Here is an 18315-nt window from a genome sequence, read left to right as displayed (position 1 = left end):
TGAACCCACATTGGCACTCACCCTGACCCTGGCACCTTGGAACCCACATTGGCACTCACCTTGACCCTGGCACCCACCTTTGCACTCACCTTGGGACCCACCCTGGCTCCCACCTCGGCACCCACCCAGACACCCACCTTGGTTCCTTGGCACCCACCTTGGATCCTTGGCACCCACCCCGACACCCACCTTGGCACGCAACTTGGCTACTTGCCACCCACCTTGGCTCCTTGACGCCCACCCCGACAACCACCCCGTGACCTACCCTGGCTAGGGTTGGTGCACACCCACCCTGGTGCCCACCTTGGCACCCACCCTATGACCCACCTTGGCACGCACCTTAGTACCCACCCCGTTACCCACCCTAGGACCCACCCCGTGACCCACCTTGGCCAGGGTGGGTGCCTTGGTGCGCACAACTTGCCTGGGCTGCACACCAGGGCGGGCTCAAGATGGCACCCGCGTTCCGTTTTTTTCACTATCTTTCAAAACGGAAATTTTAAAATCTCATTTTTTTCTTTTTTTTGCCTTTTCTGGAAATTAGTGAAGGCAGCGCATCAAAGGTGCGCAATGCTGGTGCGAACCCGGGAGCGCTCCGATGTGTGCTCCAAGGTGCGGCGTGCACGAAGTCCGAGCCCGGTTTGCCCCGGGTGCGCACCTCGCGTGCACCTTCGCCGGGGTGAGCACCTTGGCTGGGTTGCGCGCCCTGGTGCGTACCAAGGAGCGCTCTGAAGTGTGCTCCAAGGTGCGGCGTGCACGAAGTCGGAGCCCGGTTTGCCCCGGGTGTGCACCTCGGGTGCGCACCTCGCGTGCACCTTCGCTGCGGTGGGCACCTTGGCTGGGTTGCGCGCCTTGGTGGGCACCATGCAGTGCACGAAGTCGGAGCCCGGTTTGCCCCGGGCGCGCACCTCCGCCAGGGTGGGCACCTTGGTGCGCACAACTTGCCTGGGCTGCGCATCAGGAAGGGCTCAAGATGGCACCCGCGTTCCGTTTTTTTCACTATCTTTCAGAACGGAAATTTTAAAATATCGTTTTTTTTTGCCTTTTCTGGAAATTAGTGAAGGCAGCGCATCAAAGGTGCGCAACGCTGGTGCGAACCTGGGAGCGCTCCGATGTGTGCTCCAAGGTGCGGCGTGCACGAAGTCGGAGCCCGGTTTGCCTCGGGTGCGCCCTGGTGGGCACCATGGTGCGCACCAAGGAGCGCTCCGAAGTGTGCTCCAAGGTGCGGCCTGCACGAAGTCGGAGCCCGGTTTGCCCCGGGTGTGCACCTCGGGTGGGCACCTTGGTGCGCATGCCTTGCCTGGGCTGCGCACCAGGGCGGGCTCAAGATGGCACCCGCGTTCCTTTTTTTTCACTATCTTTCAAAACGGAAATTTTAAAATCTCATTTTTTTTTGCCTTTTTCTGGAAATTAGTGAAGGCAGCGCATCAAAGGTGCGCACCTCGCTGCCCACCACGGTGCGCAACGCCGGTGGGCACCCGGGAGTGCTTCGAAGTGTGCTCCAAGGTGCTGCGTGCACGTTGTCGGAGCCCGGTTTGCCCCGGGTGCGCACCTCGCGTGCACCTTCGTCGGGGTGGGCACCTTGGCTTGGTTTGCCCCGGCTGCGCTCCGAAGCGGGGTTATTGGAGCGCCGCCTCTTTTTTTGTCGGAGCGTTTGGTGGGGTTTCTCGCATTGGCTCTTCCGAGGCCCGGTTGCCACCCTGGCGCGCACGAAGTCGGAAGTAGGGTTAATTGCCCGGGTGCGCACCTTTGCCAGGGTGGCACCTTACCTGGGCTGCGCACCAGGGCGGGCTCAAGATGGCACGCGCGTTCCGTTTTTTTCACTATCTTTCAAAACGGAAATTTTAAAATCTCCTTTTTTTTTTGCCTTTTCTGGAAATTAGTGAAGGCAGCGCATCAAAGGTGCGCACCTCGCTGCCCACCTTGGTGTGCTCTGAGGTGCGCACCCGGGAGCGCTACGAAGTGTGCTCCAAGGTGCGGCGTGCACGTTGTCGGAGCCCGGTTTGCCCCGGGTGCGCACCTCGCCTGCACCTTGGCCGGGGTGGGCACCTTGGCTGGGTTTGCCCAGGGTGCGCTCCGAAGCGGGGTTACTGGAGCGCCCCCTCTTTTTTTGTCAGAGAGTTTGGTGGGGTTTCTCGCATTGGCTCTTCCCAGGCCCGGTTGTTGGGTGCGCTCCCACCCTGGCGCGCGCGAAGTTGGAAGTTGGGTTAATTGCCCGGGCGCGCACCTTCGCCAGGGTGGGCACCTTGGTGCGCAAACCTTGGCTGGGCTGCGCACCAGGGCGGGCTCAAGATGGCACCAGCATTCCCTTTTTCTCACTATCTTTCAAAACGGAAATTTTAAAATCTCGTTTTTTTTTTGCCTTTTATGGAAATTAGTGAAGGCATCGCATCAAAGGTGCGCACCTCGCTGCCCACCTTGGTGTGCTCCGAGGTGCCCACCACGGTGCGCAACGCCGGTGCGAACCCGGGAGCGCCCCGATGTGTGCTCCAAGGTGCGGCGTGCACGAAGTCGGACCCCGGTTTGCCCCGGGTGCGCACCTCGCGTGCACCTTGGTGCGCACACCTTGGCTGGGTTGCGCGGCCTGGTGGGCACCATGGTGCGCACCAAGGAGCGCTCCGAAGTGTGCTCCAAGGTGCGGCGTGCACGAAGTCGGAGCCCGGTTTGCCCCGGGTGCGCACCTTCGCCGCGGTGGGCACCATGGCGTGCACGAAGTCGGAGCCCGGTTTGCCCCGGGTGCGCACCTCGCGTGCACCTTCGCCGGGGTGGGCACCTCGGCTGGGTTGCGCGCCCTGGTGCGCACCAAGGAGCGCTCTGAAGTGTGCTCCAAGGTGCGGCGTGCACGAAGTCGGAGCCCGGTTTGCCCCGGGTGTGCACCTCGCGTGCACCTTCGCTGCGGTGGGCACCTTGGCTGGGTTGCGCGCCTTGGTGGGCACCATGCAGTGCACGAAGTCGGAGCCCGGTTTGCCCCGGGCGCGCACCTCCGCCAGGGTGGGCACCTTGGTGCGCACAACTTGCCTGGGCTGCGCACCAGGAAGGGCTCAAGATGGCACCCGCGTTCCGTTTTTTTCACTATCTTTCAGAACGGAAATTTTAAAATATCGTTTTTTTTTGCCTTTTCTGGAAATTAGTGAAGGCAGCGCATCAAAGGTGCGCAACGCTGGTGCGAACCTGGGAGCGCTCCGATGTGTGCTCCAAGGTGCGGCGTGCACGAAGTCGGACCCCGGTTTGCCCCGGGTGCGCACCTCGCGTGCACCTTGGTGCGCACACCTTGGCTGGGTTGCGCGCCCTGGTGGGCACCATGGTGCGCACCAAGGAGCGCTCCGAAGTGTGCTCCAAGGTGCGGCGTGCACGAAGTCGGAGCCCGGTTTGCCCCGGGTGCGCACCTCGCGTGCACCTTCGCCGCGGTGGGCACCATGGCGTGCACGAAGTCGGAGCCCGGTTTGCCCCGGGTGCGCACCTCGCGTGCACCTTCGCCGGGGTGGGCACCTTGGTGTGCAGACCTTGGCTGGGTTGCGCGCCCTGGTGGGCACCATGGTGCGCACCAAGGAGCGCTCCGAAGTGTGCTCCAAGGTGCGGCCTGCACGAAGTCGGAGCCCGGTTTGCCCCGGGTGTGCACCTCGGGTGGGCACCTTGGTGCGCATGCCTTGCCTGGGCTGCGCACCAGGGCGGGCTCAAGATGGCACCCGCGTTCCTTTTTTTTCACTATCTTTCAAAACGGAAATTTTAAAATCTCATTTTTTTTTGCCTTTTTCTGGAAATTAGTGAAGGCAGCGCATCAAAGGTGCGCACCTCGCTGCCCACCACGGTGCGCAACGCCGGTGGGCACCCGGGAGTGCTTCGAAGTGTGCTCCAAGGTGCTGCGTGCACGTTGTCGGAGCCCGGTTTGCCCCGGGTGCGCACCTCGCGTGCACCTTCGTCGGGGTGGGCACCTTGGCTGGGTTTGCCCCGGCTGCGCTCCGAAGCGGGGTTATTGGAGCGCCGCCTCTTTTTTTGTCGGAGCGTTTGGTGGGGTTTCTCGCATTGGCTCTTCCGAGGCCCGGTTGCCACCCTGGCGCGCACGAAGTCGGAAGTAGGGTTAATTGCCCGGGTGCGCACCTTTGCCAGGGTGGGCACCTTACCTGGGCTGCGCACCAGGGCGGGCTCAAGATGGCACGCGCGTTCCGTTTTTTTCACTATCTTTCAAAACGGAAATTTTAAAATCTCCTTTTTTTTTTGCCTTTTCTGGAAATTAGTGAAGGCAGCGCATCAAAGGTGCGCACCTCGCTGCCCACCTTGGTGTGCTCTGAGGTGCGCACCCGGGAGCGCTACGAAGTGTGCTCCAAGGTGCGGCGTGCACGTTGTCGGAGCCCGGTTTGCCCCGGGTGCGCACCTCGCCTGCACCTTGGCCGGGGTGGGCACCTTGGCTGGGTTTGCCCAGGGTGCGCTCCGAAGCGGGGTTACTGGAGCGCCCCCTCTTTTTTTGTCAGAGCGTTTGGTGGGGTTTCTCGCATTGGCTCTTCCCAGGCCCGGTTGTTGGGTGCGCTCCCACCCTGGCGCGCGCGAAGTTGGAAGTTGGGTTAATTGCCCGGGCGCGCACCTTCGCCAGGGTGGGCACCTTGGTGCGCACACCTTGGCTGGGCTGCGCACCAGGGCGGGCTCAAGATGGCACCAGCATTCCCTTTTTCTCACTATCTTTCAAAACGGAAATTTTAAAATCTCGTTTTTTTTTTGCCTTTTATGGAAATTAGTGAAGGCATCGCATCAAAGGTGCGCACCTCGCTGCCCACCTTGGTGTGCTCCGAGGTGCCCACCACGGTGCGCAACGCCGGTGCGAACCCGGGAGCGCCCCGATGTGTGCTCCAAGGTGCGGCGTGCACGAAGTCGGACCCCGGTTTGCCCCGGGTGCGCACCTCGCGTGCACCTTGGTGCGCACACCTTGGCTGGGTTGCGCGGCCTGGTGGGCACCATGGTGCGCACCAAGGAGCGCTCCGAAGTGTGCTCCAAGGTGCGGCGTGCACGAAGTCGGAGCCCGGTTTGCCCCGGGTACGCACCTCGCGTGCACCTTCGCCGGGGTGGGCACCTCGGCTGGGTTGCGCGCCCTGGTGCGCACCAAGGAGCGCTCCGAAGTGTGCTCCAAGGTGCGGCGTGCACGAAGTCGGAGCCCGGTTTGCCCCGGGTGCGCACCTTCGCCGCGGTGCGCACCATGGCGTGCACGAAGTCGGAGCCCGGTTTGCCCCGGGTGCGCACCTCGCGTGCACCTTCGGCGGGGTTGCGCGCCCTGGTGGGCACCATGGTGCGCACCAAGGAGCGCTCCGAAGTGTGCTCCAAGGTGCGGCGTGCACGAAGTCGGAGCCCGGTTTGCCCCGGGTGCGCACCTCGCGTGCACCTTCGGCGGGGTTGCGCGCCCTGGTGGGCACCATGGTGCGCACCAAGGAGCGCTCCGAAGTGTGCTCCAAGGTGCGGCGTGCACGAAGTCGGAGCCCGGTTTGCCCCGGGTGCGCACCTCGCGTGCACCTTCGCCGCGGTGGGCACCATGGCGTGCACGAAGTCGGAGCCCGGTTTGCCCCGGGTGCGCACCTCGCGTGCACCTTCGCCGGGGTGGGCACCTCGGCTGGGTTGCGCGCCCTGGTGCGCACCAAGGAGCGCTCCGAAGTGTGCTCCAAGGTGCGGCGTGCACGAAGTCGGAGCCCGGTTTGCCCCGGGTGCGCACCTCGCGTGCACCTTCGCCAGGGTGGGCACCTCGGTGCGCACACCTTCTCAATGTTTTCTTGCCTTTTCTGGAAATTGGTGAAGGCAGCGCATCAAAGGTGCGCACCTCGGTGTGCTCCGAGGTGCGAACCCGAGAGCGCTCCGAGGTGCCCACGAAGTCGAAAGTCGGGTTAATTGCATTGTTTTCCCCGGGTGCGCTCCGAGGTGCGCAACATCGGCGCGCACCAAGGAGGGCTCCGAAGTGTGCTCCAAGGTGCGCACGATGGCGTGCACCTCTGGTGCGCACGATTCGGAGCTCGGTTTGACCGGGGTGCGCACACCTTGGCTGGGTTGCGCACCTTTTGTGCGCTCCAAGGTGCGCACGAAGTCGGAGCTCGGTTTGCCCCGGGTGCGCACCTTCGCCAGGGTGCGCACCTTGATGCGCACGCCTTGGCTGGGCTGCGCACCTTGGTGGGCGCCATGGTGCGCACCTTTCGTGCGCTCCAAGGTGCGCACGAAGTCGGAGCTCGGTTTGCCCCGGGTGCGCACCTTGGTGGGCGCCATGGTGCACTCCGAGGTGCCCAAGATTGGTGCGCACCAAGGAGCGCTCCGAAGTGCGCTCCAAGGTGCGCGCGAAGTCGAAAGTTGGGTTAATTGTCCGGTTTGCCTCGGGTGCGCACCTTGCGTGCACCTTCGCCAGGGTGGGCGCCTTGGTGCGCACACCTTGGCTGGGCTGCGCACACCTTGGCACCCGCGTTTCCTTCATTTTAAATTTTTTTTTTTTACAATCTCTCAAGTGGGAAATTCTATAATCTCAACTTTTTTTGCCTTTTCAGGAAACTTTTGAATGGAGCGCATCATTGGTGCGCTCCGAAGTGTGCTCCAAAGCTCTCTCCAGCTGCGTGCACCTGCCCCGGCCGCGCACCCGGCCCCGCCCAGCTTCGCTCACCTGTCCCGGGCGTCTGGTGCGGAACCTTAGAGTAAGAAACATCACCGTGCACCTTGGCCAACGTGCGCGACTCGACCGAGCGCGCACTGGCCGAGGTGCACACCGATTTCACCTGGGTGCGCGCGCAGCACCTCGGGCGCACCGGGGTGCGCGCACAACGCCCGGGTTGCACCGTGGCCTGTGTGCTCGGGGCGCCTCGGGTGCGCGCTCGGTGTCGCCCCCGCGCGCGCGGTAGTGCGGGCAGCGCACCCCGGCCCGGCCCGGCCCCGACGAGAACGCAAACGGGCAAAAGGTTTATTCAAATAGCATTGCGACGCCCGGCGAAAAACTAAAAAAGGGTGCAACACCGGGACTTCCCGGGAGGTCACCCATCCCAGTACTACTCCGGCCCAAGCGCGCTTAACTGCGGAGTTCTGATGGGATCCGGTGCACTAACGCTGGTATGATCGCACCCGTTATGAGCTTGTCGCAGTGTGTACTTAGCAAACCGCGACCCACGTGCGAATCCACCCCGGCCACCCACCCCCGTCGAGGTGCACACCCTCCCTCGCGAAGTGCGCCCCGTTCGCCAAGTGTGAGCCCTGCCCGGGTGCGCGCACCTTGCTAGGGCGTCGGGTGTGCACCCGGCCCGGCCTACGTGCGTGCACCTGGAGGGGGCGTCGTGTGCGTGCAGTGTCCCGTCTGCAACGCGGTGCCCACACACCACCTCGGGCGCAACGACCTGCGCTCACATGTGGGCCGAGTGCACCTTGGTGCATGTTCGGGGCGCCTCGGGTGCACGCTCGATCTTGCCCCGGTGCACCAAGGCGCTCGGTTTGCCCCGGGTGCGCACTTGGTGCAAGGTGGGCACCCAAAATAGGGATCAAGCACCAAAACACAAGTTTCGGGATGCAAAATGGGACCCAAGGACCACAAATGCGTTCCAAGACCCATGATGGGTCCACGAGAACAAAAATGTGTTCCGAGACTTAATAAACAAATATTGGGTTTTAGGAGAAGAAACATGCTCTGATGCCCAAAACGAGAATCGACCCCGAAAAGGCCACAGGCCAAAAGTGGGATGCGAGACAAAAAAAAATGGGACCCGAGGACCAAAATTGGGTTCCCAGGTCGAAGACAGGGCAACCGGACAAGAAACGACCTCTAAGGCTCGAAATGAGTCCCGACGACTAAAACTTGACAAGAAGCACCCATCAGGCACCCAACTCGACACCCATGGGATGCCGACCCACCCGGGCTTCCACCTAGCACACCTTGGCACCCACCCACCCTCGCACCCAACCTCGCACCCAACTTAGCACCTTTGAACCCACATTGGCACTCACCCTGACCCTGGCACCTTGGAACCCACATTGGCACTCACCTTGACCCTGGCACCCACCTTTGCACTCACCTTGGGACCCACCCTGGCTCCCACCTCGGCACCCACCCAGACACCCACCTTGGTTCCTTGGCACCCACCTTGGATCCTTGGCACCCACCCCGACACCCACCTTGGCACGCAACTTGGCTACTTGCCACCCACCTTGGCTCCTTGACGCCCACCCCGACAACCACCCCGTGACCTACCCTGGCTAGGGTTGGTGCACACCCACCCTGGTGCCCACCTTGGCACCCACCCTATGACCCACCTTGGCACGCACCTTAGTACCCACCCCGTTACCCACCCTAGGACCCACCCCGTGACCCACCTTGGCCAGGGTGGGTGCCTTGGTGCGCACAACTTGCCTGGGCTGCACACCAGGGCGGGCTCAAGATGGCACCCGCGTTCCGTTTTTTTCACTATCTTTCAAAACGGAAATTTTAAAATCTCATTTTTTTCTTTTTTTTGCCTTTTCTGGAAATTAGTGAAGGCAGCGCATCAAAGGTGCGCAATGCTGGTGCGAACCCGGGAGCGCTCCGATGTGTGCTCCAAGGTGCGGCGTGCACGAAGTCCGAGCCCGGTTTGCCCCGGGTGCGCACCTCGCGTGCACCTTCGCCGGGGTGAGCACCTTGGCTGGGTTGCGCGCCCTGGTGCGTACCAAGGAGCGCTCTGAAGTGTGCTCCAAGGTGCGGCGTGCACGAAGTCGGAGCCCGGTTTGCCCCGGGTGTGCACCTCGGGTGCGCACCTCGCGTGCACCTTCGCTGCGGTGGGCACCTTGGCTGGGTTGCGCGCCTTGGTGGGCACCATGCAGTGCACGAAGTCGGAGCCCGGTTTGCCCCGGGCGCGCACCTCCGCCAGGGTGGGCACCTTGGTGCGCACAACTTGCCTGGGCTGCGCATCAGGAAGGGCTCAAGATGGCACCCGCGTTCCGTTTTTTTCACTATCTTTCAGAACGGAAATTTTAAAATATCGTTTTTTTTTGCCTTTTCTGGAAATTAGTGAAGGCAGCGCATCAAAGGTGCGCAACGCTGGTGCGAACCTGGGAGCGCTCCGATGTGTGCTCCAAGGTGCGGCGTGCACGAAGTCGGAGCCCGGTTTGCCTCGGGTGCGCCCTGGTGGGCACCATGGTGCGCACCAAGGAGCGCTCCGAAGTGTGCTCCAAGGTGCGGCCTGCACGAAGTCGGAGCCCGGTTTGCCCCGGGTGTGCACCTCGGGTGGGCACCTTGGTGCGCATGCCTTGCCTGGGCTGCGCACCAGGGCGGGCTCAAGATGGCACCCGCGTTCCTTTTTTTTCACTATCTTTCAAAACGGAAATTTTAAAATCTCATTTTTTTTTGCCTTTTTCTGGAAATTAGTGAAGGCAGCGCATCAAAGGTGCGCACCTCGCTGCCCACCACGGTGCGCAACGCCGGTGGGCACCCGGGAGTGCTTCGAAGTGTGCTCCAAGGTGCTGCGTGCACGTTGTCGGAGCCCGGTTTGCCCCGGGTGCGCACCTCGCGTGCACCTTCGTCGGGGTGGGCACCTTGGCTTGGTTTGCCCCGGCTGCGCTCCGAAGCGGGGTTATTGGAGCGCCGCCTCTTTTTTTGTCGGAGCGTTTGGTGGGGTTTCTCGCATTGGCTCTTCCGAGGCCCGGTTGCCACCCTGGCGCGCACGAAGTCGGAAGTAGGGTTAATTGCCCGGGTGCGCACCTTTGCCAGGGTGGCACCTTACCTGGGCTGCGCACCAGGGCGGGCTCAAGATGGCACGCGCGTTCCGTTTTTTTCACTATCTTTCAAAACGGAAATTTTAAAATCTCCTTTTTTTTTTGCCTTTTCTGGAAATTAGTGAAGGCAGCGCATCAAAGGTGCGCACCTCGCTGCCCACCTTGGTGTGCTCTGAGGTGCGCACCCGGGAGCGCTACGAAGTGTGCTCCAAGGTGCGGCGTGCACGTTGTCGGAGCCCGGTTTGCCCCGGGTGCGCACCTCGCCTGCACCTTGGCCGGGGTGGGCACCTTGGCTGGGTTTGCCCAGGGTGCGCTCCGAAGCGGGGTTACTGGAGCGCCCCCTCTTTTTTTGTCAGAGAGTTTGGTGGGGTTTCTCGCATTGGCTCTTCCCAGGCCCGGTTGTTGGGTGCGCTCCCACCCTGGCGCGCGCGAAGTTGGAAGTTGGGTTAATTGCCCGGGCGCGCACCTTCGCCAGGGTGGGCACCTTGGTGCGCAAACCTTGGCTGGGCTGCGCACCAGGGCGGGCTCAAGATGGCACCAGCATTCCCTTTTTCTCACTATCTTTCAAAACGGAAATTTTAAAATCTCGTTTTTTTTTTGCCTTTTATGGAAATTAGTGAAGGCATCGCATCAAAGGTGCGCACCTCGCTGCCCACCTTGGTGTGCTCCGAGGTGCCCACCACGGTGCGCAACGCCGGTGCGAACCCGGGAGCGCCCCGATGTGTGCTCCAAGGTGCGGCGTGCACGAAGTCGGACCCCGGTTTGCCCCGGGTGCGCACCTCGCGTGCACCTTGGTGCGCACACCTTGGCTGGGTTGCGCGGCCTGGTGGGCACCATGGTGCGCACCAAGGAGCGCTCCGAAGTGTGCTCCAAGGTGCGGCGTGCACGAAGTCGGAGCCCGGTTTGCCCCGGGTGCGCACCTTCGCCGCGGTGGGCACCATGGCGTGCACGAAGTCGGAGCCCGGTTTGCCCCGGGTGCGCACCTCGCGTGCACCTTCGCCGGGGTGGGCACCTCGGCTGGGTTGCGCGCCCTGGTGCGCACCAAGGAGCGCTCTGAAGTGTGCTCCAAGGTGCGGCGTGCACGAAGTCGGAGCCCGGTTTGCCCCGGGTGTGCACCTCGCGTGCACCTTCGCTGCGGTGGGCACCTTGGCTGGGTTGCGCGCCTTGGTGGGCACCATGCAGTGCACGAAGTCGGAGCCCGGTTTGCCCCGGGCGCGCACCTCCGCCAGGGTGGGCACCTTGGTGCGCACAACTTGCCTGGGCTGCGCACCAGGAAGGGCTCAAGATGGCACCCGCGTTCCGTTTTTTTCACTATCTTTCAGAACGGAAATTTTAAAATATCGTTTTTTTTTGCCTTTTCTGGAAATTAGTGAAGGCAGCGCATCAAAGGTGCGCAACGCTGGTGCGAACCTGGGAGCGCTCCGATGTGTGCTCCAAGGTGCGGCGTGCACGAAGTCGGACCCCGGTTTGCCCCGGGTGCGCACCTCGCGTGCACCTTGGTGCGCACACCTTGGCTGGGTTGCGCGCCCTGGTGGGCACCATGGTGCGCACCAAGGAGCGCTCCGAAGTGTGCTCCAAGGTGCGGCGTGCACGAAGTCGGAGCCCGGTTTGCCCCGGGTGCGCACCTCGCGTGCACCTTCGCCGCGGTGGGCACCATGGCGTGCACGAAGTCGGAGCCCGGTTTGCCCCGGGTGCGCACCTCGCGTGCACCTTCGCCGGGGTGGGCACCTTGGTGTGCAGACCTTGGCTGGGTTGCGCGCCCTGGTGGGCACCATGGTGCGCACCAAGGAGCGCTCCGAAGTGTGCTCCAAGGTGCGGCCTGCACGAAGTCGGAGCCCGGTTTGCCCCGGGTGTGCACCTCGGGTGGGCACCTTGGTGCGCATGCCTTGCCTGGGCTGCGCACCAGGGCGGGCTCAAGATGGCACCCGCGTTCCTTTTTTTTCACTATCTTTCAAAACGGAAATTTTAAAATCTCATTTTTTTTTGCCTTTTTCTGGAAATTAGTGAAGGCAGCGCATCAAAGGTGCGCACCTCGCTGCCCACCACGGTGCGCAACGCCGGTGGGCACCCGGGAGTGCTTCGAAGTGTGCTCCAAGGTGCTGCGTGCACGTTGTCGGAGCCCGGTTTGCCCCGGGTGCGCACCTCGCGTGCACCTTCGTCGGGGTGGGCACCTTGGCTGGGTTTGCCCCGGCTGCGCTCCGAAGCGGGGTTATTGGAGCGCCGCCTCTTTTTTTGTCGGAGCGTTTGGTGGGGTTTCTCGCATTGGCTCTTCCGAGGCCCGGTTGCCACCCTGGCGCGCACGAAGTCGGAAGTAGGGTTAATTGCCCGGGTGCGCACCTTTGCCAGGGTGGGCACCTTACCTGGGCTGCGCACCAGGGCGGGCTCAAGATGGCACGCGCGTTCCGTTTTTTTCACTATCTTTCAAAACGGAAATTTTAAAATCTCCTTTTTTTTTTGCCTTTTCTGGAAATTAGTGAAGGCAGCGCATCAAAGGTGCGCACCTCGCTGCCCACCTTGGTGTGCTCTGAGGTGCGCACCCGGGAGCGCTACGAAGTGTGCTCCAAGGTGCGGCGTGCACGTTGTCGGAGCCCGGTTTGCCCCGGGTGCGCACCTCGCCTGCACCTTGGCCGGGGTGGGCACCTTGGCTGGGTTTGCCCAGGGTGCGCTCCGAAGCGGGGTTACTGGAGCGCCCCCTCTTTTTTTGTCAGAGCGTTTGGTGGGGTTTCTCGCATTGGCTCTTCCCAGGCCCGGTTGTTGGGTGCGCTCCCACCCTGGCGCGCTGCGAAGTTGGAAGTTGGGTTAATTGCCCGGGCGCGCACCTTCGCCAGGGTGGGCACCTTGGTGCGCACACCTTGGCTGGGCTGCGCACCAGGGCGGGCTCAAGATGGCACCAGCATTCCCTTTTTCTCACTATCTTTCAAAACGGAAATTTTAAAATCTCGTTTTTTTTTTGCCTTTTATGGAAATTAGTGAAGGCATCGCATCAAAGGTGCGCACCTCGCTGCCCACCTTGGTGTGCTCCGAGGTGCCCACCACGGTGCGCAACGCCGGTGCGAACCCGGGAGCGCCCCGATGTGTGCTCCAAGGTGCGGCGTGCACGAAGTCGGACCCCGGTTTGCCCCGGGTGCGCACCTCGCGTGCACCTTGGTGCGCACACCTTGGCTGGGTTGCGCGGCCTGGTGGGCACCATGGTGCGCACCAAGGAGCGCTCCGAAGTGTGCTCCAAGGTGCGGCGTGCACGAAGTCGGAGCCCGGTTTGCCCCGGGTACGCACCTCGCGTGCACCTTCGCCGGGGTGGGCACCTCGGCTGGGTTGCGCGCCCTGGTGCGCACCAAGGAGCGCTCCGAAGTGTGCTCCAAGGTGCGGCGTGCACGAAGTCGGAGCCCGGTTTGCCCCGGGTGCGCACCTTCGCCGCGGTGCGCACCATGGCGTGCACGAAGTCGGAGCCCGGTTTGCCCCGGGTGCGCACCTCGCGTGCACCTTCGGCGGGGTTGCGCGCCCTGGTGGGCACCATGGTGCGCACCAAGGAGCGCTCCGAAGTGTGCTCCAAGGTGCGGCGTGCACGAAGTCGGAGCCCGGTTTGCCCCGGGTGCGCACCTCGCGTGCACCTTCGGCGGGGTTGCGCGCCCTGGTGGGCACCATGGTGCGCACCAAGGAGCGCTCCGAAGTGTGCTCCAAGGTGCGGCGTGCACGAAGTCGGAGCCCGGTTTGCCCCGGGTGCGCACCTCGCGTGCACCTTCGCCGCGGTGGGCACCATGGCGTGCACGAAGTCGGAGCCCGGTTTGCCCCGGGTGCGCACCTCGCGTGCACCTTCGCCGGGGTGGGCACCTCGGCTGGGTTGCGCGCCCTGGTGCGCACCAAGGAGCGCTCCGAAGTGTGCTCCAAGGTGCGGCGTGCACGAAGTCGGAGCCCGGTTTGCCCCGGGTGCGCACCTCGCGTGCACCTTCGCCAGGGTGGGCACCTCGGTGCGCACACCTTCTCAATGTTTTCTTGCCTTTTCTGGAAATTGGTGAAGGCAGCGCATCAAAGGTGCGCACCTCGGTGTGCTCCGAGGTGCGAACCCGAGAGCGCTCCGAGGTGCCCACGAAGTCGAAAGTCGGGTTAATTGCATTGTTTTCCCCGGGTGCGCTCCGAGGTGCGCAACATCGGCGCGCACCAAGGAGGGCTCCGAAGTGTGCTCCAAGGTGCGCACGATGGCGTGCACCTCTGGTGCGCACGATTCGGAGCTCGGTTTGACCGGGGTGCGCACACCTTGGCTGGGTTGCGCACCTTTTGTGCGCTCCAAGGTGCGCACGAAGTCGGAGCTCGGTTTGCCCCGGGTGCGCACCTTCGCCAGGGTGCGCACCTTGATGCGCACGCCTTGGCTGGGCTGCGCACCTTGGTGGGCGCCATGGTGCGCACCTTTCGTGCGCTCCAAGGTGCGCACGAAGTCGGAGCTCGGTTTGCCCCGGGTGCGCACCTTGGTGGGCGCCATGGTGCACTCCGAGGTGCCCAAGATTGGTGCGCACCAAGGAGCGCTCCGAAGTGCGCTCCAAGGTGCGCGCGAAGTCGAAAGTTGGGTTAATTGTCCGGTTTGCCTCGGGTGCGCACCTTGCGTGCACCTTCGCCAGGGTGGGCGCCTTGGTGCGCACACCTTGGCTGGGCTGCGCACACCTTGGCACCCGCGTTTCCTTCATTTTAAATTTTTTTTTTTTACAATCTCTCAAGTGGGAAATTCTATAATCTCAACTTTTTTTGCCTTTTCAGGAAACTTTTGAATGGAGCGCATCATTGGTGCGCTCCGAAGTGTGCTCCAAAGCTCTCTCCAGCTGCGTGCACCTGCCCCGGCCGCGCACCCGGCCCCGCCCAGCTTCGCTCACCTGTCCCGGGCGTCTGGTGCGGAACCTTAGAGTAAGAAACATCACCGTGCACCTTGGCCAACGTGCGCGACTCGACCGAGCGCGCACTGGCCGAGGTGCACACCGATTTCACCTGGGTGCGCGCGCAGCACCTCGGGCGCACCGGGGTGCGCGCACAACGCCCGGGTTGCACCGTGGCCTGTGTGCTCGGGGCGCCTCGGGTGCGCGCTCGGTGTCGCCCCCCGCGCGCGCGGTAGTGCGGGCAGCGCACCCCGGCCCGGCCCGGCCCCGACGAGAACGCAAACGGGCAAAAGGTTTATTCAAATAGCATTGCGACGCCCGGCGAAAAACTAAAAAAGGGTGCAACACCGGGACTTCCCGGGAGGTCACCCATCCCAGTACTACTCCGGCCCAAGCGCGCTTAACTGCGGAGTTCTGATGGGATCCGGTGCACTAACGCTGGTATGATCGCACCCGTTATGAGCTTGTCGCAGTGTGTACTTAGCAAACCGCGACCCACGTGCGAATCCACCCCGGCCACCCACCCCCGTCGAGGTGCACACCCTCCCTCGCGAAGTGCGCCCCGTTCGCCAAGTGTGAGCCCTGCCCGGGTGCGCGCACCTTGCTAGGGCGTCGGGTGTGCACCCGGCCCGGCCTACGTGCGTGCACCTGGAGGGGGCGTCGTGTGCGTGCAGTGTCCCGTCTGCAACGCGGTGCCCACACACCACCTCGGGCGCAACGACCTGCGCTCACATGTGGGCCGAGTGCACCTTGGTGCATGTTCGGGGCGCCTCGGGTGCACGCTCGATCTTGCCCCGGTGCACCAAGGCGCTCGGTTTGCCCCGGGTGCGCACTTGGTGCAAGGTGGGCACCCAAAATAGGGATCAAGCACCAAAACACAAGTTTCGGGATGCAAAATGGGACCCAAGGACCACAAATGCGTTCCAAGACCCATGATGGGTCCACGAGAACAAAAATGTGTTCCGAGACTTAATAAACAAATATTGGGTTTTAGGAGAAGAAACATGCTCTGATGCCCAAAACGAGAATCGACCCCGAAAAGGCCACAGGCCAAAAGTGGGATGCGAGACAAAAAAAAATGGGACCCGAGGACCAAAATTGGGTTCCCAGGTCGAAGACAGGGCAACCGGACAAGAAACGACCTCTAAGGCTCGAAATGAGTCCCGACGACTAAAACTTGACAAGAAGCACCCATCAGGCACCCAACTCGACACCCATGGGATGCCGACCCACCCGGGCTTCCACCTAGCACACCTTGGCACCCACCCACCCTCGCACCCAACCTCGCACCCAACTTAGCACCTTTGAACCCACATTGGCACTCACCCTGACCCTGGCACCTTGGAACCCACATTGGCACTCACCTTGACCCTGGCACCCACCTTTGCACTCACCTTGGGACCCACCCTGGCTCCCACCTCGGCACCCACCCAGACACCCACCTTGGTTCCTTGGCACCCACCTTGGATCCTTGGCACCCACCCCGACACCCACCTTGGCACGCAACTTGGCTACTTGCCACCCACCTTGGCTCCTTGACGCCCACCCCGACAACCACCCCGTGACCTACCCTGGCTAGGGTTGGTGCACACCCACCCTGGTGCCCACCTTGGCACCCACCCTATGACCCACCTTGGCACGCACCTTAGTACCCACCCCGTTACCCACCCTAGGACCCACCCCGTGACCCACCTTGGCCAGGGTGGGTGCCTTGGTGCGCACAACTTGCCTGGGCTGCACACCAGGGCGGGCTCAAGATGGCACCCGCGTTCCGTTTTTTTTCACTATCTTTCAAAACGGAAATTTTAAAATCTCATTTTTTTCTTTTTTTTGCCTTTTCTGGAAATTAGTGAAGGCAGCGCATCAAAGGTGCGCAATGCTGGTGCGAACCCGGGAGCGCTCCGATGTGTGCTCCAAGGTGCGGCGTGCACGAAGTCCGAGCCCGGTTTGCCCCGGGTGCGCACCTCGCGTGCACCTTCGCCGGGGTGAGCACCTTGGCTGGGTTGCGCGCCCTGGTGCGTACCAAGGAGCGCTCTGAAGTGTGCTCCAAGGTGCGGCGTGCACGAAGTCGGAGCCCGGTTTGCCCCGGGTGTGCACCTCGGGTGCGCACCTCGCGTGCACCTTCGCTGCGGTGGGCACCTTGGCTGGGTTGCGCGCCTTGGTGGGCACCATGCAGTGCACGAAGTCGGAGCCCGGTTTGCCCCGGGCGCGCACCTCCGCCAGGGTGGGCACCTTGGTGCGCACAACTTGCCTGGGCTGCGCATCAGGAAGGGCTCATGATGGCACCCGCGTTCCGTTTTTTTCACTATCTTTCAGAACGGAAATTTTAAAATATCGTTTTTTTTTTGCCTTTTCTGGAAATTAGTGAAGGCAGCGCATCAAAGGTGCGCAACGCTGGTGCGAACCTGGGAGCGCTCCGATGTGTGCTCCAAGGTGCGGCGTGCACGAAGTCGGAGCCCGGTTTGCCTCGGGTGCGCCCTGGTGGGCACCATGGTGCGCACCAAGGAGCGCTCCGAAGTGTGCTCCAAGGTGCGGCCTGCACGAAGTCGGAGCCCGGTTTGCCCCGGGTGTGCACCTCGGGTGGGCACCTTGGTGCGCATGCCTTGCCTGGGCTGCGCACCAGGGCGGGCTCAAGATGGCACCCGCGTTCCTTTTTTTTCACTATCTTTCAAAACGGAAATTTTAAAATCTCATTTTTTTTTGCCTTTTTCTGGAAATTAGTGAAGGCAGCGCATCAAAGGTGCGCACCTCGCTGCCCACCACGGTGCGCAACGCCGGTGGGCACCCGGGGAGTGCTTCGAAGTGTGCTCCAAGGTGCTGCGTGCACGTTGTCGGAGCCCGGTTTGCCCCGGGTGCGCACCTCGCGTGCACCTTCGTCGGGGTGGGCACCTTGGCTTGGTTTGCCCCGGCTGCGCTCCGAAGCGGGGTTATTGGAGCGCCGCCTCTTTTTTTGTCGGAGCGTTTGGTGGGGTTTCTCGCATTGGCTCTTCCGAGGCCCGGTTGCCACCCTGGCGCGCACGAAGTCGGAAGTAGGGTTAATTGCCCGGGTGCGCACCTTTGCCAGGGTGGCACCTTACCTGGGCTGCGCACCAGGGCGGGCTCAAGATGGCACGCGCGTTCCGTTTTTTTCACTATCTTTCAAAACGGAAATTTTAAAATCTCCTTTTTTTTTTGCCTTTTCTGGAAATTAGTGAAGGCAGCGCATCAAAGGTGCGCACCTCGCTGCCCACCTTGGTGTGCTCTGAGGTGCGCACCCGGGAGCGCTACGAAGTGTGCTCCAAGGTGCGGCGTGCACGTTGTCGGAGCCCGGTTTGCCCCGGGTGCGCACCTCGCCTGCACCTTGGCCGGGGTGGGCACCTTGGCTGGGTTTGCCCAGGGTGCGCTCCGAAGCGGGGTTACTGGAGCGCCCCCTCTTTTTTTGTCAGAGAGTTTGGTGGGGTTTCTCGCATTGGCTCTTCCCAGGCCCGGTTGTTGGGTGCGCTCCCACCCTGGCGCGCGCGAAGTTGGAAGTTGGGTTAATTGCCCGGGCGCGCACCTTCGCCAGGGTGGGCACCTTGGTGCGCAAACCTTGGCTGGGCTGCGCACCAGGGCGGGCTCAAGATGGCACCAGCATTCCCTTTTTCTCACTATCTTTCAAAACGGAAATTTTAAAATCTCGTTTTTTTTTTGCCTTTTATGGAAATTAGTGAAGGCATCGCATCAAAGGTGCGCACCTCGCTGCCCACCTTGGTGTGCTCCGAGGTGCCCACCACGGTGCGCAACGCCGGTGCGA

At 62.5% G+C, this 18315-nt stretch overlaps 2 non-coding genes across 2 annotated transcripts; both read right to left on the bottom strand.

The window, feature by feature from the left end:
• Nucleotides 1-6954: 6954 nt before the first annotated feature.
• Nucleotides 6955-7073, bottom strand: LOC131866141 (5S ribosomal RNA). Its single transcript, XR_009364773.1, has one exon. It is a non-coding gene; the product is annotated as a 5S ribosomal RNA (ribosomal RNA).
• Nucleotides 7074-14879: 7806 nt separating this feature from the next.
• LOC131866140 (5S ribosomal RNA) lies at nucleotides 14880-14998 on the bottom strand. Its single transcript, XR_009364772.1, has one exon. It is a non-coding gene; the product is annotated as a 5S ribosomal RNA (ribosomal RNA).
• Between the last annotated feature and the right edge of the window lie 3317 nt (nucleotides 14999-18315).

This window comes from Cryptomeria japonica, unplaced genomic scaffold (assembly GCF_030272615.1).
Source record: "Cryptomeria japonica unplaced genomic scaffold, Sugi_1.0 HiC_scaffold_132, whole genome shotgun sequence".
Taxonomy (NCBI): Eukaryota; Viridiplantae; Streptophyta; class Pinopsida; order Cupressales; family Cupressaceae; genus Cryptomeria; species Cryptomeria japonica.
This window is presented reverse-complemented; position numbering and strand designations above follow the sequence as displayed.